This window comes from Pteropus vampyrus, unplaced genomic scaffold (genome assembly GCF_000151845.1).
Source record: "Pteropus vampyrus isolate Shadow unplaced genomic scaffold, Pvam_2.0 Scaffold148, whole genome shotgun sequence".
Taxonomy (NCBI): Eukaryota; Metazoa; Chordata; class Mammalia; order Chiroptera; family Pteropodidae; genus Pteropus; species Pteropus vampyrus.
The window spans coordinates 534,642-544,364 of record NW_011888929.1 but is presented as its reverse complement, the minus strand read 5'-3'; positions in this window follow the sequence as shown (position 1 = coordinate 544,364).

Sequence of the window (9,723 nt, the reverse complement as noted above, 5' to 3'; positions counted from 1 at the left end):
TTGAAAATGAACATTAAGATAACACTAACCATGGAATTTTGTTTTACAGATTTCTTATAGAGCCACTCTTTTTTTCTTTTATAATTATATCTCCCCTACAGCTAGGATGGTATCTAGTAAGAAAAATACTTAATGAGGGATGAAAAGAAAGTATTAGCTGTAGCTGCGTGTATATCTGTCCATTCTGCATTGGCAACAAGTGAAATATTTTTCTCTATACTCAACAGCCTCAGTATATCAGTGTATGTATGTATGCACTTTCAGAAACAAATCTCTTTCAGTTTAAGGAATGCACAGAACTTCAAGGTTATTCAGAAAACACTTTGATCTTTTGTATTCTGGGTTTAGAGGTTATGTGTAAGGACTGGAAGACCCACAAAAAATAATGGCGATTATTTTTAATCTTTGGTCTAAGACATTTACTTTCAAGAAAGGAAGGCGTTGCTTTGGTCTACATTGTATATATAACATTCAAACCACTGCTGAGGAAAAAAATAAAATGGCCAAGTTATTAACTTCCCCAAAGAATATTGAAGTTTTCCAGTTTCTAGATGCTAACGTGCCCAAGAAGAAACCTTACAAATACTGACATTTGTAATTCTTTAAAGGAAATGGCTCAGCCACATCACAGTACAGTGAGGTCCAGTACTTGATAAGCCTGACATTCATACAAAGCTTTCATCCAAGTATCATTAGACATCTGAGAAATAGTACTAGCTTAGAAAAGAGAGTAACAAACAAACATGATTAAGAAAAAAAAAAAAAAGCATGGAGGAAATTGAAACATGAAAAAAGGAAGGGTTGAAGAAACCATGTCTTCTCTTTTAAAACGTATGACAAAATGGAGATGCTGGAAATCTCTTTCTCCAAAACAAAACTAAATGTTTTAGATAAAATAATAAGATAACACATCTTTGAAAGAGTAGATAACCATCAAGAAAGTAAGCAAAAATCCTTTGACTTAGGAAAAGAGCAGGAGTAAGAAGTTTAGAAATGAGAGTGCAAAGATCTTCAGATATTTTAGGGGAAACTAAGAAATTCTATGCCTAAAAGTTGCTAAGAAATTCTGTGTATTATGTTTCTTTGTGGGCAGATTCAGAGAAAGAAGCCAGGTCCGAGAAAACCTTCATGAAAACAGAATAGAGGATAGGATATGCTTTCCTGGAATAATTTAAATTAGGGGGGGGGGATATATTCTCTAAAGGTAAAAAACAAAGAAAACCTCGAGTTGGGTTTGGTGTTAAGAGCGATTTCAAAACGTTTTCCATGGTAATTCATGAACACTAGGGATTGTGTAGGTGGATTTAAAATTGTCTACAAAATTTTAAAAAAGGCAAAAAGTAAATGTATGTCTGAACTAACATGTTAAAAAATAATTGATTATGAAAAGAAAAAAAAAAAGCCCTATGATATGACCAAGCATGACATCCATCCTTACCAAAAACTCCTAGCAAACTAGGAATGGAGGAAGACTTAATCTGATAAAAGCATTCTCCTAAAAATAATTAATGGCGAAATATCAAAGCTTACTCTCTTCAGTTCAGAATGAGTAAATCACAGCTGCTATCACAACTTCTATTAACAATATACTTGAAGCCTGACTCACGGGACTAAACCTTCATTATGACATTGAGGTAGGCTATGATAACTTAAATGAAACACATATATTCCTATACACCTAAATAAATCTAATAAATATTGGAAAATAAGAAAGAAAATCTAATTATTCAAAGATAACATTATCGTATATGTTAAAAATCCAAAACAAATACAGGGAAGCTTTTAGAATTAATAAATATATTTAACAAGGTCATTGAATGCAAGTCATTTTCAAAAATAATTTGTAGTTCTACATATCAGCAATAGACATTTATAAAATAATTTTTTTTAATTAAATTTATTAAAGTGACATTGGGTAACTAAATTATGTTTAAAGTATACAATTCAGTAATACATCATATGTATATTGCATGTATTAACCCAAAGTTAAATTTCTTTCCCTCATCATATAGTTGACCACTTTAACCTTATCTACCTCTCCCTCTCCCCCACCCTTCCCTCTGGTAACCTTGAAACTATTATCTGTGTCAATGAGTTTCTGTTTGTTTGTTGCTTTCAGTTTTATATCCCATATATAAGTGAAATCACGTGATTCTTAACCTTTTTTGTCTGACTTATTTCACTTAGCATGATAATCTCAAGATCCATCCATGTTGTTGTGAATAGCAGTGTTTTATCTTTTCTTATGGCTGAGTAGTATTCCATTGTATATATGTACTGTAGCTTCTTTATCCGATCATCTATTGAAGGATCTTCAGTTGTTTCCATGTCCTGGCCACGGTGAATAATGCTGCTATGAATATCAAGATGCATATATGTTTACAGATAAATGTTTTTAAATTTGAGGAGTAAATACTCAGAAGAGGTATTGCTGTGTCATATGGTAATTCTATTCTTGATTTTTTGAAGAACCTCCATACTGTTTTCCATAGTGGCTGTACTAATTTACATTCTCAATAGCAACCTCTCTCACACTTGTTATATCTTGTCCTCTTGATAATAGTCATTCTAACAGGTGTGAGATGGTATCTCATTGTGGTTTTGATTTGCATTTCCCTAATAGATAGTGACATTGAGCATCTTTTCATATGTCTATTGGCCATTTGTATGTCTTTTTGGGATAAGTTTCTGTTCAGGTCCTCTGCCCAATTTTTAATTGGATCGTTTGTTTTTTGTTGAGTCATATGAGTTCTTTGTACATTTTGATTATTAGATCCTTTTAGAGACATTGTTTGCATATATCTTCTCTCATTTGGTTGCTTCTTTGTTTTGTTGATGGTTTCTTTTGCTGTGAAGAAGTTTTTAGTTTGATACAGTCCCATTTATTTATTTTTGCTTTTACTTCTTTTGTCTTTGAGGTCAAATTCATAAAATCCTTTCTAAATCCAAGGTCCATTAGTATAGTACCTATGTTTGCTTCTATACAATTTACAATTTACAATTGTTTCTGTTCTTATATTTAGGTCTTTGACTCATTTTGAGTTAATTCTGGGGTATGGTGACAGATAGCAGTCTGGTTTTATTTAAAATTCAGAACTGAGACACATAACAAAAAAAAAAAAAAAATCTTTTCTACAGAATTTTTTCATTTACAATAACATCAAACTTTGACATGCCCAGGAGTAAGTTATCTATCTAGGAGAAATGTGATGAATACCTCTGTGAAGGATTAAGATGGCCACAAATTATTTGATACTTTTCCCATGAAGAGGTAAGCTTATGTCTCCTCCTCTTTATCCTGGATGTGACCGCTTTGGCCAATAGAACATTTTATGTTTCCAGGCTCAGGCCTTAAGAGACTAGCAGCTTCAGTTCTTACCTCTTGGAATACTTGCTTTTGGAATCTACCTGTCCTGCTGGCAGAAAGACCAAGCAGCCCCAATGAGAGGCCCAGAGCCAACAACTTCAGCACAACCATTAGCTGACAGTCATCCACAACTTGTCAGCAATGTGATTAAGCCATTTTGGTAGTATCCCTAGCCGAAGCTGTATTGAGGAAAAGTAAGCAATCTTCAGAAAACTGTGCTCTAATTGTAGATTAATGAGCAAAATAAATTATTGTTGTCTTAAGCCACTAAATTTTTGGAAAATTTGTTATAGAGCACTAGATAACTGGAAAAAAAAATATTTATGGCTTGAAAGATAATATATTGTAACAAAATTCTTTGCAAACTCATCTACAGATGAAGTATAATCCCCATCAAAAATCCAGGTATAAAAAGAATATATGCCGTATGATTATATTCGGTAATGTTTAATACTAGTCAACACAAACCTATGTTATCAAGAAATTATGATACTAATTACTTTTGGCTTGAAGTGAGATTGAAATTACTTGAAAAAAATATAACTTCTTTGTGAACAGTAATAATCTGGGTGCTGTTTATATGGCTGTATTTGTAGAAGGAAAACCAAGCTGAACATGTATAATTTATACTTAATTCTGCATTCTTAATACTTAATAAAAAGTTTACCAATATAAAGAAGAATTACAGAGAAGAATTCAGAACAATGAAAAATATCCATATAAGATGACACTGATTATATAAAGCTTTGCTTAAGGAAAATAATATTACATTTTTATTTTGTGATAAAGTATATTATTTTGGTTAAGGTATAATACAAAGCAAAATTAAGTTAATAATTCTTGCAAATAGACTTGGCACGTATAGAGTTTTCAAACATTTCAGTAATATTTAATTTAGTGAAAACTCCCAGATGAAAATGTGAATTATCACAGTTGATAAAACTGGATAATGGTTAAACAGATGTTATGTTTATTATACATTAACATTTTCTATAATATTAAAATATTTTATAATTTAAGAAAACGTGAGATAGACTAGGATCTCAATCTTGGAATTGTCAAGTAATTCCAACTAACAAACTTGGTGCATTTTCAATCCTAGGTCTGAATTTTGGTCCCTGTTGCTGAATTGCACACAAATCTTTGTGCACTATACAGCTGACAACACTGCAGTAGAACTCATAGATCTTGGATTTCTTTATCTCACTGCTCCAACTAAAAGACAAAGGAAGAAAAGACCCAAAATGGAATGTGCTTAAATAGCTTCTTTAACTAGATTCTTTCCATTGTCTTTTTTTTCCCCCTGTGGATGATGGGAAAGAAAAGACTATCCAGAGATATTCTCAAATTGTGCTGGTTCTTATTATACCAGTGTCAAGGGAGAAAGTCCCTGTGCCAAATGTTATAAAAAACTCCAGTAGAAGAAAAGATCTAACGTAATTTCTTTAGAATTTCCAGCTATGCGTTTTAGTTGGCTCCTACACTTTCCTTATTTGATTTAAACCTAGTCATCTCCAGAAGTGGAATATATTGTGGGAGATGGAGGGAGTGTGCCATATACTGTTACTAGGATTGGAATATGTGCCTAACACATTAGCAGATGCTCAGCACATATTTAATGATTTTAAGTAATAATTTCACTCTCATAGGAAAATTCATGTTAAAAATGCTTTCTAAAGGTACTCAAAAGTAAATCAAACTGACAGTAATACTTGATTAACCTTATAAACATAACTCTGAAAAATATATATTTGTACAATTGATTTTTAAAATGCTCTTTCTCAGTAGGTATAGTTTTCAAATTAATTTTAATATACAGTTTACGTTTTAGCTTATCTATAACTTTTTAAATTGTATAATTATGCTTTGCTTAAGTAAACCCAGTATATGAAACTTTGGATTGAGGTAAAAAATAGTCCATAATCCATAATGCTATTTAATAGAAATGTTTTCAGTGACAATTTCCCAAGTATATTTTGAATGTATATTTATTTCAAAATTATTCACAGTAGACTTTTATAATATACTTATGATTTAAGGTGAGCTATACCTACATAGAGATTACTTATTAGAAACATTCTTGTTTCTTTTCTACCTATTTTTTTATAACATTCCTACCACTAAGATCTATCAATTGAAAAACTATCTTATTGAATCTAGTTTAGTACTACACGGCTGGAAAAATGTGCTTTGGGAATTTTTACTTTGCCTGAAATATGAAGAAATGGTCACTGCTGGAGGCAGCAAAGCAGACTAAGTGGACCGAAAATCTTCCCAAGGAAAAAAATAATGTATTTTAAACTCACAACAGAAAATTTTGTGTTCAGAGTTACTAAAGTGTGGTAAAAAATAATCTTATTTACAGTTCAAATGAAATATAGTTTATTGAGTTAGGTATAAATAAAATATTTAATAATAAATGACCAACTATTCAAGTAAAATAATTCTTAAGGGAAGTAGAATATGCAGTGCAAAAATCAATGCATTTGTTAAAAGCTATAGAATTTTATAACACAAAGACTGAACCATAACATATGCAAAGTAAAAAAAAAAAAAAAATAGCTCAAAGGATCTTAGGATGGGTTGTAGAATGTGAAAAAAGAATCTAACTGTAATATGAATGTATGAAATAGCCTCACTGATAGGGATGGAAAGAAATGGTGCTGCCCTAAATAATTTTGGAAATGAGTGGAGTCTGTGAGACTAAAAGCAAAAGCAACTGCACACACACTGTATACTACTTGATAATGTTCTTTCCTAAGGAATTATATGTTAATGATTCTGGCATCATCATTCGATCATAATGGAATTGAACAATTAAGTAAATGGCTGGTGGGAACTGGATTTCTCACTGTTGGAGAAGTTTATAGGTAAGCAAGAGGAAAAAACTGGAATTATCCATATTGGTAATGAATTACAGCTAAGCGTATCAGTATGTACTCATGTTCAGCTTAATATAAATACATGTGATTACATATGAAATACTTATGGATATATACATGTATACATGTTACTATATACCCATACATTTCCTTGCTCTGTCAGGTGAGAGGGCCTAGAAAAACTATTACCTAAGAGGTAGCATATAATAATTTTATTCCAAAGAATACTCTATCAGAAAGAGAAACAGAATAGCTACAGTGGAGAAATCTGAAAAACACTACCTCAGCCAAATTATCAGGTTTCACATCAACAGTGATAAATCATGTTAAGAGTATATATACCCTGATATGATGTGAGGAAATGGCATTTTATCTCTACCATCCTCCTCCTCAAAATACATAACCTCAGTCTAAACATGAGAAAAACATCAGACAAACCTTAACTGTGGCACATTTTACAAAATACCTGACCAGTACTCCTCAAAACTCTCAAGATCATCTTCACCTAATAGTCTAAGAAAACCATTTGGCTCAAGTCTTTACATCCAAATGTAAAGAATAAAAATTGGGGACAAGAATAGAATAAAAATTGAGGACAAGAATAGAAAAGCAATATGTCTTTATTTAAATGTCTTCATCTCATACATGCTGAGTTTCAGATGATTATGGTGCTTTTATGTGGGAGTAGTCAATGGATAGGGTAACTCAGGAAAGGGATTAGGACTGGAAACAGATTCACCATTGAGGCTAAGTCTCAGACATAGGCAAAAAGCCTGTTTAACAGACTTAAGTATAAACTAAGCTTAGTATAAACAAAAATGAATAGAGTCAATTCAATATGTGGTAGGGTCAGACTTTCTTAAATATGGTGTAATATTTGGAACTTGGAGCTTAATGTGAGCTGTGATTTCAATGGAACCTCTAGGTTTCTGTTAAGAATAATGGGACAATGCTTAATGAATCTGATATAACCAGCAGCCTCTGAGATTTTGTTAACTCGTTCCAGCCATTTTTATTGCTCATTTATCCAACAAAAATTATTATTTTTTGCCTACTACATGCAAAGCATTATTCAAGGTACTAGAGATATAAAAATGAATAATATAGAAATAACCCCTATTTTTTAAGGTTCATATTATTTAGGGTGCATAAAATAAATACTTGAACAAATAAAATGTGATATTTGATATTTATAAATTCAAGGTAGAACATAAAACAGAGGAATAAGATAGAAAGTAACTAAAAGATAGTGATATTAATTCAGATAGATGCATATCAGTAAGAGTGCATTGAACTGTAAAAAACAAACAAAAATGTAAGCAAAAATAATGACAGCAATTCGGAAGGCTGGGTAGACTTCAGGGTTTTTAGAATTAGTATCTTAATGATAGCTGCAAGGCCCCAGATTTAGTATCAACTTTATCTTAAAGTAGACTTTCTATTGTTGTCAGTGTGTCAGACACTTTCCAGGCTACGCAGTTTCTTGACCTTGTCTAAATTGAGAGAGAGAGGAAGAACAGTAAAATTAAAGTCTTTTGTAAATATTAAGAATGTTAATCTTATGCAAACTATGGTGTTAGTTTTTCTGTATCACATGGGTTCTGACTAGGTCATTGTCCTCTCTTTAAAATAATGACCATAGTGAGAGTTGGTATAATTACGAGCTTAGAAAAAAATCATCATTTAGCTTAGAGTGTAGTCAAATTCCCATAAAATGCAGGTGAGCCATTGGAAATTATATTTAAGTTACCAGAGAAAAGGGAATTGCTATTGTTACAGCAACCTGCTCATTGTTATAGCAACAATACTCACTGTCAATGGTGGATGAAGGTTCTCTGAAGAGGTGACATATAAGTTGAGATTTGAATTACAAGTAGGAAATAGGTAAAGATCAGTTGGAATAAGCAAAAAAAGTTATTTCTTACCAATGAGATAGGAAAAAGCTGAGTGTTTTGAGTAACCCAGTATAGAGCAGCACAGTGAATGAATGGAACAAAGTGAGAGATGTGAAATGAGGTTGGAAATGTAGGAAAAATGTCAAGTAAGCAATAGCAAGAAGTTGGGATTTTTTCTCTCACTGTAACAAGCTAGTGAAGAATTTTAAGTAGAGCAATGATGAAATCAAGAGATCACATTGGCTACTCAATAGAAATCATGACAAGTTCCAAATGGCATAGATTGCTTGAGAGTTGAAATAATTATCTGAGGAGTGATCGTATTCAGAAAGCAGAATTTTAAACCAAAAAAGAAATGGCTTTTCCAAAAATGTACTTTTCTTCTTTTGGTTTCTTTGTAGTTTTTCTTGTATTGATTATTTTTAAGTTGTCAACAGCCTGTTTCACTTTATATAAAATTATTGTAAACAAATAAGTAAATATTAGAGGAAACAGTGTTAAAACTTAATCATATGAATCCCTTAATTTCAGCATGAGCTTAGCTTTTCTATAGATACTTCTAAAATCTACCTTTTCTGTTTCAGAATAAGTGATTGTATATAGTTCACACAATATAATATAATGAAAATGCAAGCAACTGCCTCTCACATAATGTATTAGAATTTATTTTAGTTTTTAGTTTTGCCTAAGTATCTTATAAGAAGAATAAAATTGGGAATTAAAATCAACAGAGACTGCTTTAAAGTTATCCTGTTATAACAAGAAGAAATATAAACAGCCTACCAATTAGAAATTTACCATACACTTGTCAGTTATATTAAAATAATTAGTTCAATGTAATTTGATTTTTCTCTAGGCTCTCGACCAGATATCCGCTTTAGATAAACCATCAAAGAGAAGCGAGCTTCCTCCTAAAAAATGCTCAGTGATCTGGTGATTGGAAATAAGTAAAACAAAAATTAAGGGCTTTTGTTTGTCATTTAAAAAACAGATTTAAGACTCAGACAAGACAGCATTTTGTTGTATAAATTTAGTGTTTCAAGAGTATGTTTAGTAAAGTTCACTTGAAAGAAACTGATTCACATAAATTTTTTTGGCCAATACAAAACACGTAATTCATATTATACACCCACATATATCTCAAAACTTGTTATAACTGGTTATGAATGAGGTTCCTTTCTTAATTGAAGATAAAAATAATTTATAATTTTAAATTATGTCATTGTTATTACAAAAACAATAAATATACATACATAATCATAATTTTTAGATTATCAAAATAAAATGTTTCAGAAATCGAACTAGAAATAACTATAAATAAATAAGACAGTAATATTTTAATTTCTATTAATTGAATATAAAATAGTTTAAACATAATTAAATATTAAACAGTTCTCAGATAATAATTATCAATATTTAGAAAATATTGAGCACAGATATTAGGGCAAATATAGTGTACATATCTGGTTTCTATGCCATTCATACAATGTAACTTTTTCTATTACTGAATTTGCCTTCAATTCAGAAATCTGCATTTTACCATGTACGACCAAATGATTTTCCTTTACTTCCACATACA